The 23,451-nt window shown below is 42.2% G+C and overlaps 1 long non-coding RNA gene across 1 annotated transcript; it reads left to right on the forward strand.

The window, feature by feature from the left end:
• Positions 1–8,415: 8,415 nt before the first annotated feature.
• LOC106492401 (uncharacterized) lies at positions 8,416–20,598 on the forward strand. The gene is made up of 3 exons (XR_001293977.1): positions 8,416–8,495; positions 17,766–17,896; positions 20,516–20,598. It is a non-coding gene; the product is annotated as an uncharacterized lncRNA (long non-coding RNA).
• The last annotated feature ends 2,853 nt before the right edge of the window (positions 20,599–23,451 follow it).

Genomic DNA, 23,451 nt, shown 5'->3' on the forward strand with positions numbered 1-23,451 from the left:
GGCCTGACAGTTTTGACAGTTCCTAGCTTGTTATCTACCACAAACTCTCTTGATCTTCCAACTTTAACATGACTTTTAATTATACTTTCATATTAGTAAAAGGACAAACAATCTATAGTCTGGTTTTCATTCAGTCTAATATATTTAAATAACAAGGGAAGCTTTTCCTCCTAGCAGGGCAAAAATGGTGATTTGGTTGTCTACGATGGTAACTATATAAAAAGAGAAAAATTACAAATGATTCAACTCCAGAGTTTGTTCTTCATTTTAATACTTTGGATTAAAAAGAACAACAGAGACAGAGCTATTCCTTCCATTTTTTCTTAAAAATGTGTCATTATGAATTACTGCTTTTGCTCAGATCACTTTTACTCATTCCTTAAAAAAAAAAAAATTCTGTAAAACGGCACCATGTTCCTTCTTTGCAAATGTATGCTGTAACCCAACTGAGCAGGCTTTTAATGTTACTCTTTATTTTTACCAGAGCTCTTCTCCAGGATTTCAAACAAGACTTTGGCTGATTCTGAGCAAACAGCAGCAAGGCATCATGCAGGGAGGAAAATACTTTCCTGTAAGTAAAAAAAAAAAAAAAAAAAAAAAAATGTTTGCATTTTGAGCACAGATGCCAGTATCCCAGGTTAAGGAGACTTCAGAGCTCTCTCCGGAGACCTCAGTTTAGGGCAAATTTATTTATATTGTGGGAAAAATATGTCGAGTTTCTCACCCAGTCCCAAATATACTGAAGGTTCCTCACTTGCATCCTGAAATTCTCACAAAATATCTATGCTTTGGTCTTTAGGGGGTATAGGCTCATTGATAAAGATAGTTCTAATTTAGACTCTTGATGCTATTCCTATAATAGATTAAACCAAAACACCTTGAAATGTAGGGTGGTGTGGGGAATTCATTCACCTTCAGAAGTTGTGCCTTAGTTATAAAAGGCAAAGGTTTGTGGCATGTTTGAACTGACAGACTCAATTTTTATAGCTTCATGGCTTATCCCGTCGTGACATTGAATTTCCAAAATCCGATGATAGGCACAAATGTTCTTTTCCTTTCCAAAAGGCAGGCTTGCCTTCCCATCACTGCACCGTGCCACGTGGCCCATATTCTTTCTGCTCATTAACTAGTGTACGAGGGCAAGGCCATTACAGTCCAGCAGTAAAGAACTAGATCTGTTAAGGATTACAAAGGACTTGGAAACTGTTGGGATGGAGATTATATACACTGAAGGTGGTAAAATAGGAGTTGGAAATAAAGTGTAAATCAAATTTAGGGGGGTTACAATAAAGTCACCATAAACACTACCATAAACAAAGTTACAATAAAAGAAGATTACCGTGTTTTTCCAGGTCAGGCATTTAAAAGTTATGTTAGGGTTGTTTGTACAACACCTTTTCTCCCCTTGTGTATATGCGTTACAAAGCATCCTTTAATGCCATCATCAGATATTAATTTTTCCATAGGACCTGTTATGAGCGTCTCCTATAATATTGCAAAAAGAATGGCATATATGACCAGAAGGCCTGTTGAATTGCAGAGATACTAAATAGATCCCATACATCAGTTGTTTGTTGGTCCGTCTAGTGACAGACCACTGTTTATCTTATGATAAAACAGCATGTTAGGGAAATGCCAATCTCAACTGCATTCTATTGAAAATGTTTTTGTAGAGGGAAAAAATATAAGAAAAAGGTAAGATGAGAAAAGTTAAAAAAAAAAAAAGTAACTTGAGAAATTCAGGGGGCAATAAATCACCATAGCAGATGGTATTCATCTGTGAATTCTGTGCAGAACTATCAGTTTAAAAAATTGCACAGTAGTGTGATGTTAAAAATGCAGATATAATATCTGCACATTTTCACTGCCTGTCTTCGTGCTGTGTAGGCAAACATCAGGTACCTTGGTTGTGCATGCCAACATCTCTAGATGCCTTCAGAGCCTGCCTGTCTGCCCCACCATGGTCTTTGAAAATTTGACTCAGTGGGTTATCTGTGCATTTACTTGCTAACTCTCTTAATTACAGTGAGGAAGTGCAACAAAATAGATAGATTCTGTTTATTATTTTAAAAATCCAACAGATATTGATTTATTCTGATCTTTCTGCCAGCTTAAACTCCCTCAGAGAAGAATGCTTTATGTCTAGCTCACATACCTTTCATCCTAGGTTTTACAGGGTTTTTTGGATGCATTGTCTCCATTTACGGATGAGGAGAGAGCCTGTGATACAACTACATGCGGTTCTGAAAATCATTTTGACACCACTGGAGGCTGCTCTTGCTGCTATGACCCCATCCAATTCACTGTAAGTGGGAGCTTTCAGGTAATTTCCGCAGTGGACTATAAAGGCCAGGAAAATAATGTGTCTTAATCCAGTCCAGGGTCTGCAAAATAGAGCACAATCACTGAGAAAGCAACCCCGGCTGATCATTGGGTTCCTGCTCTCCCACAGCAAAATGGAGAGGAGCCAAACTGTAAAATACCAGGTGAGTTTAATTAGCATGTCCCCTCTAAAGATAAACCCCAGCTTTATTAATTTTGTTTTTAACAAGTCTTTGAACGTGCCAGCAAATAATGGATGTAAGGGAATCCAGGAAAAGATGCAAGAAGGTGGTAGCAGATGAGTTACGAAGCATTTAAAGCTTGGGAAATTGAAGCATTAGATCCTTCATCAGCTTGGACTTCCAAAGAAGGTAAAGTCCTTTGCCTCTTGAATCCTATTTTCTCTCTTCCCTACCTTGTGGATTGCTGTGTGAGGATAAATTCAGGAAAAGACTGTGAAGTTATGGCAGTTGAATAGATACACAAAATAAGGGAACCATCTATGCTGAACTGAGTAACCTGAGGTCTAGATGCAAGCTTCTGCTGTTTCTTAACCTTTGGTGAAGAAATGGAAAATAAAGCCTTTTTAGGAAGCCGTGGTTGTGGAAAGCTTCCAGACATTTCTGCTTGTTTCTCTGGGTTTCGTTACAAGGCAAAATTGCCAATCAGCTCCAGTCATACTTGAGGAAAAATGAGCTTCTGCTGGGAGCTTTTCCATGGGTAATGGTTCAGTGCGCCCCGGCTTGGCTCTCTACACCGCTGCTGGGGAGCAGCGAGCGTCACGGCTGCTGGAGCTCCCCGCCGTGCCCACGACATGGCTTAATAAGCAGACCAAGGAACGGGGCCTTGGGGATCTGCACTTGCGCATTGTGGGGAGGAAGGAAAGAAGGAGGGAGTATGCACATGCTGCGATTCCCAGCCTAATTGGGTAAACTGTCCATATTGATTTATAATTGGGAAAATATTTCCCCAGTTTTAGATTAAAATGGGAGATGTTGGCTTCATGCCCTGTGACTTGTTCAGAATGTATTCAGCGAATGGGCACAGCGTCTACAGAGAAAATAATTAAAAAATAATATGCTGTTTTATTTGCCAGGCCTAAAATGATGATTTGTAAAGAAAAGAAAATTGATTTAAGGGTCACAGGAACAAATTGAGGGGTCAATTTTGGCTTTAATTTCAACAATTAATTAAGGAACTCTTCTAGAGAGGTTTGTAAAAGGAATATTGATCTCAGATCTTGGGCACTCTGCAGTCATATCTCAGTCCTGTTTAATACCCTTGCATTTTGATTTATGGATTGTGTTTAGTAATAGTGGAGCTGCATGACAGGGCTGCTCAACAGCGATGTTCAAGTGCACATCCTGAAAGCGCAAAGCTCCTTGCAGTCATCCATACAGCAGAGGGGGAATATTTTAGCTGCGTTAGTCTGAGCACAGCTGTGATGGTGCTGTAACGTTGTACGTGTATTTTGATGAACAGGGGACATCTATTGCTGTCCAGCCGCATCTCACTGTTCTGGTTTCTGGTAAATGCTCATCTGAGCAGCATTTTGTCCCTACGGCAGTGTAAAATGAAGTGCTAGTCTAAATTCTGCTTTAAGTTTAGGGCAAAAATACATTTGCTACTGAAAGAAGCAGAAATATTTAATATCCTTTATAGGAAATGTGTCTGTGGAAGGACTGCCAAGGTCACGTTAGGATTTTTGAGTTGTTTGGCTGGAATTTTTTCATGGCAGAGCTGTAGTCGGTTGCTGCCAGGTATCTCCAATTGCTGAAGAAGCAGCTGGAGGTAGGTTGGGGTCCAAGCAAGGAGAAAGGCTCCTGATCCCTGCTAAGCCTGGGTTAGACCCCCTGCCCTGCAGTGTGGACATGGCAGGGCTGAACACAAACGTGGCATTCATTCCTTAAGGAGCATGCCTTCTCTCTTCTGGCTGATACTTTGTCATTTCCCGTGGTAACAAAAAGAAAATTCCTGAAATAACTTATGCTAAAAACAAATGAAAACAATTGCACAGGCCAAATTTTCTCTCTCTCTTTCCCCCCCCCCCCTTCCTATTCAGAATTGAGAACTTGTGATTTTCGGTGAAGGACATAGCTCTGTTTTCTATCAACCTCTGCTGGGCTACAAACAGAAAATTTGAGGAAGGGTTAATCTGAAGAGTTGCCCTTAATACTCTGTCAGTAGCCCTTCTTCTTGCAGAGGCAGTCTATACGGACTACAGAGCATGGCTTTTTCTGAGTAGTCAAGTGACGTGAGTTACGCCACGAAAATTGCCTCTGCCCAGGAAAGGTTTGATAATATGAAAATTGCCACAAAATTTGCAATTGTACAGTAAGTGACAATAGCAAACAAGCAGAAGTTTCTAGTGTCAGCTGGATGTAAAACAAGGAACATCATATTTAACACTGTCGCTGCATTTAGAAGCCTCTGAAACAAATTACAAAAACATTCTTACCCACTCAATATAGACATTGCTCACTCTTCATGTAAGCAGAAATGGATTAAACAGGTGAGAGATATTTAGCATATAAAAAAATTAGATGCAAATTCTAGTGTCGCCATAGCTTAAAACATAAAAATTAAGGTTTTTAAGTTAGAATTACTGCATGGCTGAAAAAGTACCCCTGGATTATGAAATACGGCTGATATTTAGAGTCTTACTGTTTTATATACTACCGCATTTACAGTACACCCTGCTAGTTAGCCCACTGCTTCTAAAACATATGTAATGTTCAGAGGCACTCAGTATGGCTATAAAATGATTTTAAGGGTGTGCAAACATAGTATGTTAACAGTATTGCATGCACTATAGTTCCCTCTGGAAAAACAATCCCCCCCCGCCCCAACCCGCTTTTCCTAGCAGACCCAATCGTCTCATCCTGAGTTTTGTAGATGGGCTACGCAGCTCAAACTGGTTGACTTCCTGGCACTCAACGGGAGCCACTTAAAAGGATAAACTGAAGAGATCAATACCCCTTACATACTATAAGTGATGTAGCACCAAGTACTCCAGGGCTGTTAAAAATTCTCTGATAAAGGGTTGCTTGATGGAAGCTCCGAAATTAAACACAAGAAGAAAAACAACGTGGTGGCCGGGGGGGACTTAGTCCCCTTTCATTGCATGGGGAATTTATCTGCAGACTTGGGGCCTGATTGTAATCTTTCAGGCACTTTTTACCTTGGTTTTATTCCTGATTTATACTGGTATCAGCGAAAGCAATATCAAGCTGAAAGTCTCTGAGCACACAAAGCTGAGAGCAGGCGCCAGAGAGAGGCACAGGCTTGTGTGTTTATCCATTTATGAAAACCAGGAATCCAGAGACAAATATGCTCAGCAGTCCCTTGGTGCAGATAATTGAAAGTGAATACTGAAAGCATGTACTTGTGTTTCATGCTCCAAGGGTTAATAGTCTTCTGGGGCACTTAAGATGAAATTCCTTTGAGAGTCCACATGGTATCTCCTGACTATTCTTCAACCATTGCTTTGTTTCTCCTTTCAGTAACTTCTTATTATTTAGGACAGAATGATTTTCCCTTGCAAAACTCATGCTGGCTCACCCTTCGCATATTATATTCATCAAGAGGCTCTGCAGCTTTCTTTCAGGATCTTTGATGCTATTTTTCCGGGTAGTGTGGGGAGGGCCTGGGAGTCCTGGGAGAACCATTAGCTCCTTTTGAAAAGACTGATAAGCAGTTGGCCCTCTTCCAGTCCTCCACTGTAGAAGTTGTAATTTATCATTAAAAAGCATGCATTATTTTTGTTCCTACCTCAGCTACTTCGTTCTCCACTTCCTTCAGCTTCTCCGGGTGGATGCCATGGAAACCCAAATGGTTTATTGTAATTTAGTGGTGGGGATTGAATGGGCAACCAGGAGATGCCTCTCCTCTTGGTGCTGCATTGTGAACCACTCCAGGTGGGAACTGTTCAGGCATCAGGGCAGCATCCATTTATTTGAACAGCTGAAGCTACCGGCTATTCCTAACCCAAAAGCTTTTGATCCCTCTTGATGTTTTTCAAGAGTTGAACGTTGTTACTGATCCTGAGGCTCTGGTGTTGGACTTGATTTCTTTATGGTGTAGGGATTTGTACTAACATCAGCTGCTCTCTCCGCATCTGCATCTCCCTTCTCCAAGCTAGCTACTGAAAAATATTACTCTCTGCATTAGTCACTTCACTCTCATACTGAGATGCATTCAACGTCCTATGTCTAGCTGATTCTGAACCTTCCATGTAAAGATGACATACAAGATCAGGTCTTAAACTTGTCTCCCATCATCTAACTAATCCTTGTGTCATCGTTTTGGCTGACTTCTTGCTGTCCTATTGGCATGGAAATAGAAATGAGAACAGAAAGGGATTCATTGCTCATTAACCTCCTCTCAAGAAACCCTTCCCTCTTCTCTGATGTTTACACATATTTTTCTAGTTATCCCAGGCATTTTCCTCAACTCAGTAGAAGCCTCTCAGCAGAATTATTTTCATAAAAGCCTTAGTAGTGACTGACTCTGTGCTACCCTATTGCATGTAAGAATGCTATAAGTGACGCCCTAACAAATTAATAAAGCAGAGGAATCCAACAAGCCTGCTTGTTACCTTATATGCTGCATGCACCTATGCATAGAGAATATATAACAAACATAATGCTGCCTTACATTAACAGCATGATGGCCCAGTAATGTGGGACAGCAAACTTTGTCTCTTGAGATTATTTTGCTGGTGCAGACACCAAGGCTGAGACATTTAAATGAGAAGATGCAGATCCCTGAGGCTGAACATAAAATATTTATATGAAGAGACCATCGACCAATAAATTTCAGTTATAAATGTTTACAGCCGAAGGTAGTAATAAATAACCTTCCAAAAGCAATATTTCAATTTGCACTTATTGTACTTGTATTACACATTATATTTTCAGGAAACTATAATAATTATAGCAGGACACAGAATTAGCCTCATGTTTAATGAATGATTACCTAGTTTAGTTGTGATCGTTATAACATCAGGACACAATAAAAACTGTGAAATGTAGTTTATATTGGAGAGATATGGGACTTTTTTCCATGACTACTATTTATATGTCCAACCAATGCATAATCTGTTCATTAAATTGCGACAGAAATGGATAAGCTTTAATAAATATATCAGACAACTCCTAATTATTAAATTTCCAGTCGTATAACTTCTGCTGTGCAGATTTCACATGGTCTTTGGCAGTAGAGAGTTAAAGCCAGGAGAGAATTTACTCTTCAGTGAACTTAATGGCAATCTCTTACTAATCTGCAAGAATCCAAATCTAGATCATGGCTGGTTGTCCTCTTCCTTCCCCTTCCATGCATTCACTGTACCCAGGTTTTCTCCTCAGTACTTAGAGCAATACTGCCTTCTTCTTTAACCTGCATATCTCTTGTAGGGTAAGGAATATCTTTGTTTTGAATTGCCATCTTGTAATGAATATGCATGGAGTTGATTTTGAAGAGAAATAATGCATTTAGCTACACAGATGTAAATGCTGTGTTCACGTGTATTTGAAGTTGATCTAGCCTTTTTCTGGTGTAAGTGGAATGGTCTGCACTACATAAAGATGTGTCACCCTTGATGAGAGGCAAGTGTCTACTAATTAACCTGGTTCTCTATCTCATCTTCTGGTGACTGCAGCTTTCAGTGTGTCACCTAAGAACACTCCTTAGGCTCCTGTAGGCAATACAGAGAGAGGGAGAGGCATGTCCTAAGGCCAATTTATTCCACCCGTGTCAGGCATCTATCGTAGGGTGCTATGAGTCTTTTCCTAAGGAGGCATATTGCTTGTTGTTGACTGTAGATGATTTCTGGCTGACCGTCTTTCACTTGATAAACAGCTCTTGAGTGACAAAATTTAATGAGGTGTCATCTATCCTCTCTAATGTTTTTGCTACCCTCTAAGTGAATGTTTCCCACCTAGTTGCACAGTGTTGTAATTCTTCTCTTCCTTTCTGTCTTTTTTTTTCTGTCTTTCCCCAATAGTCTGTGCCTGACTGCCTTTATCTATCCCACATCTTTTTACTGAGAAAAGACTGATTTGGGCAGGAAAAATGTTCTTAGCCTTTCCTGGAGAGACCACAACTTCACCTGCTGCAAGGAAAGATGGGAGCTATCAACAGCTCAGCTCAAGGTGCCTGCAAAGTCCTTGGAGGTGGGTCTCAGACACATTCTGGCCAACGTGGTATTCAGAAAACTTCACAGGTAAATGAAGAAGTCTGAGGGTTGATGCCCACAGAAGTGAAGAGCATTACCACATGGGAACTATAACAGGCACCTGTATAACTTCAAGGCACAAGTCTCCATGGTAGTGGTGTGACTGTGATGGTTTAAAGGTACAGATGAGAGAAGGTCTGTAAGCGCTAAGTCATATGTATTATACAAACTCCTGTAGCCAGCAGGAGGAAACAGAGAAGCTTTGGGTCACACAAGCATAGAGTAGAAACAGCAAATTACAATGCTAAATGCAAGCCGAGTACAATTTCTCCACATCTAATTAGATATGCATCAGGTTATCTGAGAGAAAATGTGATGGACACATGCAGAGTAGAGGGGTTGTTAGTAGTATGGGTGAGGTGATTAAATGGTTATCTCCCAAGTGAAAGGTAATTTATAGTCTGGACAACATTTTACTAGTTTTTACCCTTACTAAACTTTACATGTATTTCCCAGGCAATGTCTAGATGCACTTGGTGGGTGTTGGATTGCTGAGTTTGCTTCTGGTGGTGAGTTTAGCAGTAATGGGAGGGCTGTATGAAGGGCGGGAGGGGATAGCTCTGGAAAAAAGGTGAGACATGGCTAGCTTTTCTTGCACTCTCCTTGTCCTAATGTGCTTGGTGATCTGCCTCTGTCTATCTTTTTAGAAGAAAGTACAAGAAGCCTGCCAAATTTCCCCCTCATAGTCCACACCTCTTATAATAACTATCTGAGATAAATTTAGCTGAGAAACTAAACCGGTTGGTTCACCTTTCGGGGGAAAGTTTGCAGATTTTGATCATCACTACGATGTTTGGAATGTGTAAGGAGAGGGAAGAGGAGAAAGAGGCAAATATTTGAATGCAGTCTTCCATTAAAGGTACCTGCAGGAAGCACTCCACCCAAGCCTCCCTCAAAGAGCCTTCAGCTGTATTATCTCAGGAGTGGCCCTTAAACAAACAGATGAAGACAGCAGGGTCAAGACTAAAAGTAATGACATGTACACAGTGTTTCTGCACTCCTTGCCAAACTCCTAAACAATCATATGAAGTTGTGACCCTTTTGCGTTAGGCTGCAGAAATAATATTTCAGGCAGATTTTCCCATTAGCAAAAGCAGAAAGACAATTTCCAAACTGGAACTGGATGGAGCTCTTGCATTGTATGCATGAAGGCAGCTCTGCTGCCATCAGTGCGCTCCTCTTGCTCTTAAAGCCAAGAGCACCACTGAATACTTTTGTGCGTTGGGACCTTGGAGCGAGATGTGAGGTTGCGTATTCTGCGCCTGCACTTACAAAATGCATCGCTTCAGGCTCTTGTTCAGCTGTGTTATGGTAGCTTTGCACAGTACAGCTAGACAGATGGAAGAATTGGCAAACTTAATATTTATTAATCATTTTATCACTTTTTTCTAAGATTCCCATTAATTATTGATTTACTAGTTAAATTATTGAAGAATAATTATTAATATTTATATCATCTGTATTGGTGATGATAGATTAACCAGCATGGCATAATTTAACAAACATTTTTAAAATAAAATATTTAACAAACAATGTTCCTGCCATTTCTCCATCTTAAAAAGAAAGGGTGAAGAGTTCATGAATATATGCAATCTTTACCAATTTTAAAACTTTTTTTTATATTTTATTTTTATGATAGATTGTTTTATTGTAGATTTGATCCTCAAGTTGTTTCCCACTAAACTACTTCTACACCTCTGCTGAAACAGAAAGAAACCTATTGCAAAATAAGGTTATGGTAAGAGCACTATAAATCCATGGCATAAATAAGTACGTAAGTAAGTGCATGCTACGGCTTTATTCCTTGTTAACTGATTTCTCTTACTGAAGTCTCTATAGCACAATGATTGATGTATCTGAAAACCATTTAGCACATATTAAACTGAGGAGTCAAAGAGAAATATTCTTTTAAGGTTTTCCTAGATATCTTGATCCAAATTTACGTCAGTCTTCTGGAAAGATTGTGTTGGCCCATGTTTTGCAATACTCTTTTTTTCATTGCTGTAGTTCCTGCATTATATATTTCATTCCAGCGGCACTGCAGTAAAATATAACATATAGAAAAAATTATCAAAATTATATAAAAATACAAAATTCCATGAGGGAAATTTCTGAAACAAAGCAACATTTCTGAAGTGAAATTTGCAGGTTTCACAAAATGACCAAATATCTGCAGGTTTGCTTTGCCTTCTTGTCAAAAAGGATTTGCTAATATTTTTAGTCTCAAAAGCTTTATTCTACTGAAAAAAGGGTTTTGGTGGAGAGCACTCCACCTGATCTTCTGATAAGCCTATGCCTGCCAAATTTTTAAGGCTTGTCTGTAGGAACTCTTTCAACAGATGTTTGCTGTGTGTGATATTATCATCTTTTGTCTACAGTATTTAACACTGCTTCATAGGGAAAATGATTCTTAAACTTCCTCCGCAGTAACATCATGTCAAAAATAGATTTGAGATCTTACTATTTACATTACTGAAGTACTGAATGGCCTTGACTGAGAACAGAGTGTTCTAGCATTAGACATAATGCCAAATTAGGGTGGGAGATGGTCTCTGCTTTGAAGATCTCACACTTTAAGTAAACCAGAAAGATCAGGAGTAGAAGACAAACGGAGCATCCTAAAACCACCGTGCAGAAGTGGTGGAAGACAAGTGGCAAATGTAAAGAGTTTCCCAAAATATCTCCCCATTTTCTGTTTTATTCGTCTTTCCCCTCCACTGCTCTTTCTGCAGCAGTCCCGAGGCCGTGCCTTCCCCGCAGCCCATGCTTGTGCCGAGCTCTCCATCACAGCAGTCCAGATGGGCCCAGGACTTGCACCTGGTGATGAGAGGTAGAAGCGTCCTACTTTTCCAGTGCTTATACTGAGAAACGAGCTTATTAAGAAAGCAGACCTAAAAATGCCCCAGGTTGTACTCTGTAACTCAGCTGAAGAAGAGCTGATAGGGAATGAGGACGACTAAATTTATTCATTCAGTGGGTGGACATTTCTGTCTTGCAAACCATGATGACTGATCCATCATAAAAAGTTTGGCTATTAAATTGCTATTTAGCAAATACAAACTGAAACACCTCCTGTACATCTGAAATATGAGTATCTCTGCAACGTATGCAGTCGTGCTGGCCCATCTGCTGATGCTATTGCTCTAGGTACATTTTTATAGGCATGGTTAGTGAGGATAGTCCTTTAGGAGGCAATAGACCATGAAGTTCAGAAGAACAGAAGCTTAATTACAGATTTGTTTTATTTAAATGTGTCTTCTATCATTTATTTGGGAAAATAATAAATTAGCTGAAAATCTGCAGGTTTTCCAGAGCAGTTCAGAAAGTTTTAATTGTTCTAGTTTGTTTATGTTATGACTTTTGATTAGGATATATGCACACCTGGCACTGGCTGTGCATCTATAGCTGTATTTTTTTTTTTTTGGTGCCATTTTCCTGCATAGTTTAGGATAGATGTGCCACTGTGTAAGTGCTCTAGGCTTCAGTTTTTTCTGTCCTAGGCTGTGTCTTAGTTGTAATCCCACTCCTTCTCTGCCATACCCTTACTGGAGCATTTGTAGGGTTTGCGAATAATATTTTCCTTGCCTGAAAGACCAGACAAAGTTTCTTTAGAAGCTGCTGTTCTTTGAACTCATCCGAGGGCTTTGTCAGTAAGCAAGTTCTCCTCAGGACTCTGCTTGCTCTGATATATTGTAGGCTATTTCTTGGCATGAAGTAATTGGAAGCAAGGCAATTTTACAGCACAAGGCATGGAGATGCTTGCTAATTGAGGCCTTTTCGCTCCTGAAGTGCTGCACTTTCTGATGAAGCTGTCCTTGCTCTAGGCAATTGTGTTTTCTGGGGCAAATCAGGTCACTGAGATCTGCAAGCTTTCTTACAGCTAATGCAATAAACTGGAGCTACAGGAGACACTTATACAGAATGGCGTGGGTATCCTGCAAAGTGGAAGTGGTCGTTAACTGTCCGCCTTACGGAGTTCAGGGACATTAGACAGTCGGGCACTACGTTCATTTGCAAATAGATGCTTATGCTTCTCCACGGCCAGACAGGGAAAGGCCAATGTCTTCTCCAAAACAAACGGGAGACTTTGCCAGCAGAGTTTGTGCTCCACTTAAAAGGATGTGATCTCTTACAAAATCCTGAGCACCTACAAAGGAAAGCAGGACCTCACAAAGCTGTCTAGCTTCCTGCAGTCAAAGCTGATTTTCCTCAAACCACTGAGCGTTTTAGAAAGGTACCTGAATGAATAGGATGTTGGCCTGAAGTCTTTTTACTGGCAACGATAAATATGAATGGAGATGTGACATAACTAAGTGCCTAAAAGGGATGACCTTTTTAACTCCCTCTGCAATTGGGATCATGATGATCTTTCAAAAATTGAACCTCTTCTCATTTTAATGTGCAGAGTTTGAAACTGCTGCATGTCTAGAAGCAGGGAACCACGACGGGTCTGTGCTGCCCTCGGTACTTGCCTTGTGGTAAGGATTTGTAGAAGGAGATGTAGCTTCTCCAGAAGCAGTGGCCCCTGCAGAGGCTTCGGCATGGATCGGCCAAAGTCCGAAATGAGGACCTTGAGAGTCCCAGGACAGCTGAGCTCAAGGAGCAGTGAGGCACAGAGGCAGTATCTCCTTCTGTGTATTGTGAGTTGGCCGTGCCAAATTGGCTGAGGAGAGTAACTAGAGAGAACAGCTTTCCTGGAGAAAAACCTCTTTTTGGCAGGTGGCTAGCCAGCAAGGATTACAAACCTCATTGGGAATCCTTCCTTTGTGGCTAGTGAGAAGGTGATATTGTTAGTGACAGCACAGAAAGACTGGCTGAAGTAAAATAAAGAGGTTTCCATGGTGATCCCTTCATATTGCAGTAAATTTTGTCTTGCAGTCAGCTGGGTTGTTTTTTTTGCCCCCTGAGGAAGAATCCTCGACTCCCCCCTCGTTATTAGTTACTATTTGTGTTAAAAGATGCTGACGGACCCCAAGTAAAGTCAGGGACATGGGTATGTCTGAGATGGCCTGATTAATTACCGCAAAGAGGTCAGATTGGCCAGGCAGCGTATGGGTGCTTCAGATATGTTCCTGCTGTGTGTTTTAAACTATAAATAGATAAAGAATAGATACAAAGAGCAGCTATAGATAAAGATAATCGAGGAAAGAATAGGTTATTCCCATTTTACGACTGGGGAAAGAAACATAGCCAAATTAGGTGACTTCCCCAAAATGCAGAGCCCGCCTGTGTTAGTGGCAGGAACCGAATATGTATTTCCTGAACTCAAGCCTTTTGCCCCAGCCAGAGAATATTTCTCTTCTCTAATGGTGTAGGGATGTCAACAGGCCAGTGAGTGCATTGAAGAGAAGAGCCTGCTCGAGGCGAAACGCAGCTTTCCTTGCACTTGGGCGACCGACGTAATATCAACTAAGAGAGTGCAGAAGAGCGCAGAGGTGAAGGGTCCTCCTGGGTTGGATGCTGAGAGGGGTGAAAACTGTCCAATAAAAGAATTACCTTTCTTTTCAGGATATGAGGAAACCTTTCTCTCTGTCAGAGCTGATTAGTCATTGGTTCCTCATAAGCATAATTTCTCCCACAGTGCTGAAGAAATGAACAGCCGCAAGACATATCTTGATGTGGGTAGACTCAGAAACAAGCTTCCCCGCTCTTTTCTGGGCTGACAACATCTTTCAATCTGCATCTGAACTGGAGAGTCACAAACGCAGTACGAGCTCGGCTTTGCCGCACAAAACATGCCTAATAAGAAACGCATTTTCCTCAGAAGGTGTGTCGTTGAACGGTGCTTTGGGATAATGTTAATTTATGTTACTGAACAGAGCTCTTATATCTACTTAATGTACTACACAACCAGAAATGTTGACCTACTCGATAACGTGGCCACACTTAAACCTCTATTAATGGACTGTCTCTGGAACCATTTGTTTTACACTGTATAGGATAAAAATAATATGCAAAGCAGAGGGGTGTACAGAATGGATACCCTGGTGGACAGAAACACTGAAATTGCTGACGACAGCTACCAGCTCCAGCTGGGAACTCCCAATGGAGAAGGAAAAAAATGAAACCTTTGGAGACCTTTAATTTTGCGTTTTTCTCCTGAAGGTGATCTTTCTTGCAGAGCTTGGGATGTTGTGACGGCCTGTCAAAATGGAGATTTGGTTTCTCTCAAATGCATCAGCTGCTCGGCTTGGGTAAAATGCTGGATTCCCCCCTTCCGCTTTCCCGTGCGTAAATCTGCTCCTATTCCCTAGCTGCGCTACGAGCCGGTTAAACAGGCTAATGCGCTTGGAGGCAATTACATTATCTGATGGGTGACACATTACACTGGGAACCCTGGGATTAATCTGTTCAGCTCTGGCTGTCTCCAGCCACTTGCTGGGACAACCTTTTATCAGACAGGGTACGCAAGGCTGGCAGGAGGGCACCTGGAGCAGCTTGAAAGGTGGGAGCCTTTGGGGGTTTTTTTGTTTGTTTTGTTTTGCTGTTTGGGAGTAAACTGATGCAGCTTTGGGAGGACTGGAAAGTGGCTTGGTTGGTGGTGACCCATCTTGGGAGGACCCGGAATGAACAGGGAGTGTCGGAAGGGGAAGGATGCAAAACAGCACTGTGAGCAAGAAAGTCACCCCACATGCTAATTTTCTCGGTTATTGGTGTGAATTGGGGCTCAGGCCTATAATTCACAGCAGGTCAGTTATTTAAAAAAAAAAAAAAAAAAAGTTTGGGCAGCTAACTTTTAATATGCAACCAGTGAGGCTCATATTATTGTGTGTAGGGAAAGCTAGGTTTGATCAGTCAGGTATTTTGCTGTTGTACAGCTCAAAGATGTGCCTTTTAGTTCTCCTCCCTGTCACAAAACCCTGCATCCTGTAAGCATCCATGGAGCAGGAGAGTCCCCAACTTCTGAAATTTGGGAAAGGACAGAGAATTGGCCTCAGTGGGAGGGAGGACACCTGTGTCACCTGTGAGGACCACCACATCCTCCCGTTCAGAGCCACCAGGACGAGTGGCGCTGAATTTCTGTAAAATTCCAGCACTACAGGACTGCAAAGATAAGCTATTTAAAAAAAACAACAACAACACCAAAATCCCAAGAGCAATCAAGACACATACTGACCAACTCTGCAAGGAGAGCTTGAGGAAGTCTTAGGAGGCAAAATAAAAAGATATGGGCTGTGGCTGGAAGCTTTGATTTTTATACCAGATCGATGCTGTTCGGTTCTAGTCCCTCAATGTCAGCCAGTCAATCTGCTCTGCTTGGTTGCTCGCTCTGCTTGGTCAGATTTTCTGCACTTCTCCCCGGGAGTGGCGTGTGCGTACTGCCAGGATAAATTTGCTTTGCAAATCTACCTTTGTGTCTTCAGCTTAGCTTTATTTGCTCAAGGATTTTGGAGGTAATGTAGGGGAATATTCATGTTTCTATTACTGAAAATTTCTGATTCTTGTTAACATCATACTAGCATGTCACTCAAGGCAAGCACAGAAAGTGGGTATTTTCAGGGTAGGAGACACCTTTTTCCTTGACTTTAAATAGCTTCTCGTGAAGTTACTGACGCCATCGTGGGTAAATCTCCACTGTGCTCCCTGCTGTGACCACAACTCAGGTTGACCATGGGATCCAGCTTTCACTTACCTGGCTGGGGTACTACTTAGCGGCGCAACTGAAAAAGCTCTGAGCTTGATGCATACTGGCAAATCATCCAAAAATGTGTGTAAGCATTAACCCTGAGCACCACCTCTTTAGCTGTGCTCCCACTGCCCAGCACTATGTGTTCTGCTGACATCGCTAACGCAGCACGCTTCAGGTTTACGCAGAAGTGTGCGTCCTTCTGCCCAGAAATGGACAGGGCTATAGGAGTGTAGCATGTGGTCTCTGGACTGTGAAGGGTGAGTAATCATGTTATTACTTGTTCTTGTAAATAACCTGGCGTTGATTTGGGGATGACGTGAGAAACAGAACCTAAGCAGCAGTATTTTCAGATGTCGCAGAATTTGCCCTTGTGGGTTCTGACATCGCAGAGGGGCTCTTTTACTTGCTCCACCATACTGCAAGACTCTAATGTTCACGGATGGACGACTGCATGGGATCAGGTTTGGCATCCATCCACTAGAAGGCATTGATGGCACGCTCAGAAATTGCATTAAGGTAGGCAACCACCAACTCAAAAAATGTGACATTTGCAGGAATTTGTTATTCTTTATAAAAAAATGGTGAAAAATTTTTACAATTCCCATTTGTTAAAAACATGCAAGCACCTCATTAACTCTGATGGTATGATATTTTTGGCTAGCCGCATTGCTAAGCATGTGTTAAGCTCTGATGAAGTGCAAGAAATTACCTTTGTAACAGCAGTGGTGTCTTCTGAATGCAGTTAGCGCCTCACCAGTGCTGATAAGGTGCGAAAAATGATCTTCCCGTCTACAGTTGTGTCAACTGAATGCAATTAGCACCTCTACATGTGTTTAAAATCATGACCGCAGGTTATACATTTCAGCAGCCTGCAATACATTAGCACTTAATCCCATCTTTGTGAATCAAGGGAAAAAAATCACTGCAAAACCAGTGCAATGAATACAATTAAGTGGCATTAACATTCCATTAAATATTTTTAATGAACTAAATCCAATCCCAGACTGGTGAACAATGGACCGAGGACTTTTAACAACTCACTGACAGAAGTTGCTTGCTGTAGAGACGTGTCTCAAGGGAAAATGTTTACCCCCCTGCTAGACCTTGTTTAAATGGTTCTGTTAAACTGGTGTGGCAAAGCTGTGATTTTCCCTTTATTCTTAGGGCACAAGCACTTAAGAACATGCAAATGGCTGAATTAGGCCAGACTAAAGGTCCAACTAGTCAGCTGTCTAGTCTTGAATGACCAGAAATAGTGGTATGCTAATGTAAAGGACATAAGGCAAGCAAGCTTCCAGCAATCTGTGAATTAGTGACTGCTCCCTCCTCCCCCCATCCCCCAAGTTGGCTGCAGGACGGATGCTGAGCACCCCAGGATACAGCAGGGGTGAAGCACACTCATCCCAAAAGTTCTGCCCTCGGGGAAGCTCGGTTGCACCTGCCAGGGAGAAGTAGCAGCTGCAGCCACAGTCTCGCATCTGTGGCTGGTGCCTCAGTCAACAGGTACCTTTCTGTTCCCTTTGCACCTTTGCTGTTTGGGTCCTTAAAGGACTTTTTCTCTGTCTTTTTGTTCTTCAGCAGCTGCAATTGCTTGAACTGCCTCTTCCAGACATCTCGCTGTCCTGAAACACTCCCGTTCAGGTGGGAACTACTTGGGCCAACAATTTTTGTCTGCCTTGCCCTAGAAGGATAAAGCTGATTGCATAAAGGTGAGGCACTGAGAAGGGTCTTACATAGTCAGGTTCCCTGAAATTTCATGTTCTTGAGAAATATGGGTACTGTGCTAAGATCTGGACACAAATAGCAGTTCATTAGTTGCCATCTCTGAAGGGAAAAGAGAGAGAGAAAAGCAATAGATATTTTTTACTTCAGTGCAGGTAGCCAAGTTCCCTTATATTGATCATTTATATATCCCTCTCAGGCTATTAATCTCTTCTCTAACTGTACTAAAAGAGATCCAGTCTCTATCTCCTTATGGAAGTCTCTCCATGTCCAAATAATTTTTGTCAGCAGTCTCCAAATTCCTCTTTTTTTTCTACTATTTTCCCTCCAAGTCTGACTGACCAAAACCTACTAGACCAAGTATTAGTATGACTTATACAAGGCTGAGGCTTGGGGCAGAAGCTGGACACAATAACAGCAGCTTCTATATCTTACCGCTAATCATTTTTTTAAAAGTCAGATATTGTGGGTTTTTTGTTTTTTTTTTTTCACTTTCGAGAGGCATCTGCAACAGCCATGACTTTTTTTGGACTTTTATTTCCATTCGTTGCACTAAATACATAATTGGAAGGGACAGATCCACATCTGAGAAACTTGACAGCAGATGTATAGGGATTTGCTCACAACTGACAGCAGACCGATGCCGATACGAGGTTATACATAGATTATGTCTTGCTAGGCCAGAGGAACACAGTATGTTTAACTTGTTTCACCTCCTGCATAACACAGGACATAAAACTTCACTCTGTGATTCCTGCACGGAGCCAAATAACTTGTGGCTGAGCTACAGCGTACCTTTGAGAAAGACGCTCAATCTTGCTTTAATTTATTCTTGACCGTTCTTTCTTTTCTCTGTATTTCCACAATGTATGGTGTTCTGTATAGGAATAACGGCTCTGAGAAAGATTAACATCTGCACAGAGCTATTTGAAAGTGATATTGTCTCAGTTCTGAATCTAAATTCAAATCCTATCCTGGTTAATAGAAATGTCTGTGGATTTAGATGTTTGTTTTGCCTTCTTAATGAAGCAAAGATTGCTGCTACAAATCGGGGTGGAGGACTCCTTTCTTTACTCTCCTCCTCTCTTAACATAAAGTTAACTTTCAAGATGAATAACCATATCAGAAAAGCACTTCCCACTGCTTCTCTCAGTGGAGGACAAACACCCGGGCACTAGTCCGCGGTGGTGTGTGGAGGCCGATGGGGAAATCCCTTTCACAGCCTTCAGACAGCTGCTGATCTGCAGCAGGGAGGGACATGGTTTTGACCTGCTAAGGCTGCAACACAGAGGAATGAAAACCACTTTCTGCTCCTTTCCAAAGCTGTAGCTGCCTTGGCCAGCAATTTGAGAAGCTACAGCCCGAGCAGGTCGGTGGAGAGAAGGTGGTGGTCATTTACTTTGAGAAGAAAACAGCCCTTCCTTCCCTTGTGTTTCTTATTTTCACTGAGCTTGGGAATCATTTTGGGCACGGGCAGTTCACTTGTTTTCTTCTTTGCACATTCAGTCCCTGGCATGTTTTTCAGTCGCTGGAGAGGGTTTCCATTTTGCAGAGAACCAGCTCTATTTCTGAGTTCCACTCATCATGTTCACACAGCGTAGCTCTTGGGGCCGTGCTAGTGGCTGGTCTGAGAAATGCTCTCGTGTTTGAACGGGCAGCCGACTCTTTCAGTGCTGCTCTGGTCTGGATAGGAAAGGCAGAAGTATTTAGCTCCATGGACATAGATCCCTTCCCTTTTCTGACAACACCAACTACTCTGGAGCAGGAGAACTGCATTATATTTAGGGGCCTGGTGGGTTGCTGGTCTTCGGCTATTACGGCTGAGTCTTGTGGTTCTTATAGCTCTATTCTACAGTATATTTGTACTGAAGCGGTTGTTCCCCTGTAGCCCCACGTGCTACAGGCTCCCACGTGCCCAACACCATGCAGGGCTTGGACTGCACCAGCCCCGTGGTGGGAGGGTTGCTGATGGGGGCTGATACAACTGCTCAGAGCATTTTTCTGTGGCTCATGGAGGCCCAGAGCTCCTGGTCAAGAGCTGCGTGATGGAGCCCTCCTGGCCCCCCGGACTCCATCACGTTGGCAGCCCTGCCTCTCTTTTGGCGTTGTATGTCCTCACTGTTAAATACATTAATGCCTGCTGGCTCTGGGATCTAGGAGTCACGGTGGCTGCAGCAGATAAATCTGCCAAGGTGGAATAGCATCCAAACAAAACAAGATTGTATCTCGTGGGTGCTATGGTCCAAGAGTCCTTTCTAGCTGAAAAAGGAGAGGATTTGTTGGGAGGAGGATAGAGGAGAGGGTGTTTCTGGATCTGTTATCTCCTTTTCCCTCTGAAAGGTGATACAACCTTGTGGTCAATAAAGAAGGTCAAGAAGAAATGAATCCAATTTAGGGAAAAGTCCTAAGACTGGAAGTTAAATGAGAGCCTTTAACATTATTAGCTGGAAATGGATTCAAGATCGCATGCCCAGTTAGGGTTAGCCTATGCTGCGGGCAGCCTCTTGCTTTCTGCCGAAGCATTTTGCAGTCCCGATTCAGATGCAGTGAGGAGGATGTTATGCTGACAGTCATCCATTTTGTAAATTAAATTTCACTTCTCTCAGTTGTCCTCGGCGCACAGCCCCGCTCGCTTGCTGAAGGATTGCTGATCGCGCAGATTGTTATGGGCTGAGTCCAAAACTTGTGAGGTCAACAAGAAGTGCTTCAGCAGCTGTTGGATCAGGTGCTGCAAGAAAAGTCCTGCTACTCCAGGAAAAAAGAGCTGAGCGCTTCAGGAGTGGGTCTGAGGACACGCGTTGCCCGTGGCAGAGAGCTCTGAGAGGTGGCTTCCAGCAGTTTAGGGGGACTGGACTGAGAGGACTCATTTAATGCAAGGTGGACTGCAGACTATCACATGAAACATTTGGGTTTTTTGGGGTGCTGAATGCAGAACCTAACTGTCTGAACTGTAAATTGTAAATGGGGATTGAACGCCCTGCCAAGACATGCAGTGTTCTCTTAAAGCCTACGTGGTTTCCTTTTTTTTGTTTGTTTGTTTTTGTTGTTTTTCCACCCCAGTCTGAAACATCCAAACAAGGACTGACCTAATGGACTGAAGAGGCCAAATGATCCCGTTCAAAGTGAGGAGAGGTGATGGTGTCCGTTCTTAACTTGGAAATTAGTCACAGGGTTAAGTGTCTCTGCCTGAACCAGGATCTATGTTAGAATATCCTCATTTTGTGGGTTGAAGTTGCTGCATGTGGAAGGGGAGAGGAAAATGCGAGTGATTAACTGGTGAGTGGAGAGTATTGCTGTGTAGGCAAGTTCTGTGGGGAGCTTCTGGCCTGAAAAGCAGAAAATCCCCCAAACGAAAACATGTTGCTTGCTTATGCCTCTAGGTGACTCTTGGCATTTTTTTTTCAGTGATATGCTGGAGAAAAATAGTCTGTTCAGGTTACTGTATGATGCAGGTATTTATAAAATTGGTGTCTACTTAAACAGAGGAATGCACTTTTTCCTGATGAGGTGTCCTTGAAAAAACAGCAGCATGTTGCTTGACCCAAGCCTTTAACTGGAACTATCTTGGCAATTTAATGAAATTAAATGGCTGGACTATGGGGAGTTCATTAGTAAGTAATCCAAAGGCTAAAGCTCTCTGAGCTAGTTCAGCTCTCAAATGCTTATTTGTGTTTGCCAGATTCAGTAAAGCGAAACCCTTTAATAGGAACTGGGGGTGTTATAATGTGTTCTCTTCTGACCTGAAGATAGTAACACATGTACAGGGGTGACTTCATATTTTGGTGTGAGATTTGCAAAAAGCACCTCCAGGACTGTTTCACAGTCCCCCAGTGTTTAACTGGGCAAGCCTGGGTGGATTTGCAGAGGTGCCTGTGCTGCTATGTGTCTCAAACTTCTTGCTTCTGGCAAAGCAAGTGAAGAAAACTCATTTATTTCCAAAAAGCTTTCAGAGATGGCTGCTGTTGCCAGCAATGCAGTACTGAACCTGCAAGGACTCTGGCTTTCTCGTCACGCTGGGCCATGGATGGGATTATGATCTGTTTTATATCATGCCATTTGTCCAGGGAGACCGAGGATGTGAAGTGCCTCTAGGATTTTGGTGGATTGTAAAAAAAAAAAAAAAAAAAGGACGCTGAATTCATGCTTATTTTCTTTCAGTGGGGATTCAGAGAAGTGTGAAGGCAAAGTGCCTTTCTTTTTCTGCATAAAGGGAACTGGAAACCCAGAAACCGTGTCACGCTATTTAATTCACCAGGTATGAGCAAGTTTTATAAATAAGCGAGCTGCGGCACCACCAGAGGTTTGGCAGGGGAGTTCACTTCACAGGTGCCTGAGTTAATGGAAAGATTATTCTGATTCTAATATATCCGAATTTATTTATTAAGGTAGCATGTCAGACCAACCAAAACCAGAGACACGCTGTGCTCGGTGCTGTGCAAACGGAGAGCCAGAGATACCCCCAGCCCGGAGCTCGCAGCCACGTAAGGTGTGAACCACAAGCGGACGGAGCGCTGAGGCAGCTGATGGCCGCCCGTGCTGCGGCTGTCGCTCTCTTTCATCCGTGTATTTTAAATTCCTTTAGCAAGACTTTCCTGGAGGGAGGCTTCCTGGAGAGGAAGATGAGACAGAGACAGGAATGTGATTAAGTGGGAGGAAACCGTCACCTAGCAGGGGAGAGGCTGTTGCTCAAGGACCAGCAAAGATCGGGAGTTACTGGCAGGGAGGGGTTACGTGCGTTGTTCTCTGCCTTATTCACCTTGTCCGATGTAGGCACGAGATCTAAAATCCTTAGGGAGCTGTCTGCCACAAAAGCACTGAAGGAAGGTTCTGTATAACATGTCCCAGAAGTCCCCTCAAGCATTAAAAAAAAAAACTGATTAAAACCTCTTGATGTGAATTTGGTAGAAGACCAACGCAATTATGTGGTCAGTCCTTGGGCTGAATTTGAAAGACTGTAGATTAGATCCACACAGGAAAGCTTCCCTGGCCTGAATTAAAGCTGGTGGCTTCCGAGAAGGAAATGGGATTTTTCCATAATGGAAATCCATTTCATGAGGTAATTCTTGCTGAGCTTTAGTGTAGCTACTGCAAAAGTTCTTCTAAAAGTAAATAATACCATCTGCCAGATGCTTCTTAAAACAAAATTCTGGTATGAACATTATGGAGGTGAAAAAAATCAATCTGAGTGGTAGGTATCCCAACTATTTTTCGATCTGTGGTGGTTTCAGCAATGCAGCTCTTGTTCTGAATACACGAAATGCCCAATAAATGACTGGATCTTGAAAGTACAGTCACTGCCAAACACTGGTGACTCATAACTTTTAACTGGGGTTGCATAAACCTGTCTCAATTTACATCAGTGCTTGACTTGAAATCATTCCATCCCAGAAAGAGTTCATGACCAATTTGACATTATCAAATGCAACTTCCATGTCTTTAAATTTACCATATGGGAAAACTTGCAGTTTTTATCCAGAGGTAGGCTATGAAAGTTGTATGCAGCTAAGGTAGATTTTAAGATCTGCTGAAGCCTATATAGCAA

This window comes from Apteryx mantelli, chromosome 6, assembly GCF_036417845.1.
Source record: "Apteryx mantelli isolate bAptMan1 chromosome 6, bAptMan1.hap1, whole genome shotgun sequence".
NCBI lineage: Eukaryota > Metazoa > Chordata > Aves > Apterygiformes > Apterygidae > Apteryx > Apteryx mantelli.